Here is a 607-nt window from a genome sequence, read left to right as displayed (position 1 = left end):
AATGGATGTTGAATGCCTGAGCCGTGTGTTGTCGTGTGTTCTTCGTGGGGCAAGCTACCCAGCCTTTGTCAGCAGAGGCAAGTGGTTGAGTTTGTTGTCCTGTTGGTGTGGGAGTGGGTGGATGTACTTTTTTTGGGTGCTTCGTTGTGCAGGCGGTGTTGTTTTTGGAGTGTGGTGTGAGTGGGTGGTGAAGGAAAGATGCGTTTGGACGTGTGTGTGTGTGTGTGTGTGTGTGCGTGTGTGTGTGTGTGTGTGGTGGAGCATGTAGGTGGGCGGTGCATGTAGTGTTGGTGTGCAAGTGTGTTTCTGAGCCGATCAGGATGTTGTCCGGCATTGGAGAGTGTCCATTCGTCCTCCGTTGTGCGTGTGGAAGTGTCCTTAACGTAGTAGAATTGTAATAGGGTGTGATGATAGTTTTCTAGAAGGTCTTTCAGACTTTTTTTTTGTTCCCTTCCCTGAGTTTTCTGTTAGTCTGTCCCTTCATCCCTGCTTGTGCTTCCAAGATGTTTCGTGTGAGAAGGTTGAGGGAAGGCCGATGTCCCCACTGGCTGTTGGCTGTGATGGAAGCGGCCAGGTGGGTGCAGTGGCAGTGTCCTTGGTGCAATAG

At 50.9% G+C, this 607-nt stretch overlaps 1 long non-coding RNA gene across 1 annotated transcript in view; it reads left to right on the top strand.

Moving 5' to 3' along the window:
• Positions 1–308: 308 nt before the first annotated feature.
• The window catches only part of LOC107185098, a 744-nt gene continuing 445 nt past the window's right edge, over positions 309–607 (top strand). The window contains exons 1-2 of the long non-coding RNA XR_001516014.1: positions 309–360; positions 461–574. This is a non-coding gene — a long non-coding RNA (uncharacterized LOC107185098). The remainder of the gene's footprint in view (positions 361–460; positions 575–607) is intronic.

This window comes from Myotis davidii, unplaced genomic scaffold (genome assembly GCF_000327345.1).
Source record: "Myotis davidii unplaced genomic scaffold, ASM32734v1 scaffold609, whole genome shotgun sequence".
Taxonomy (NCBI): domain Eukaryota; kingdom Metazoa; phylum Chordata; class Mammalia; order Chiroptera; family Vespertilionidae; genus Myotis; species Myotis davidii.
Note: the sequence above shows the minus strand (reverse complement) of the source record. Positions and strands in the feature narration are given on the sequence as shown.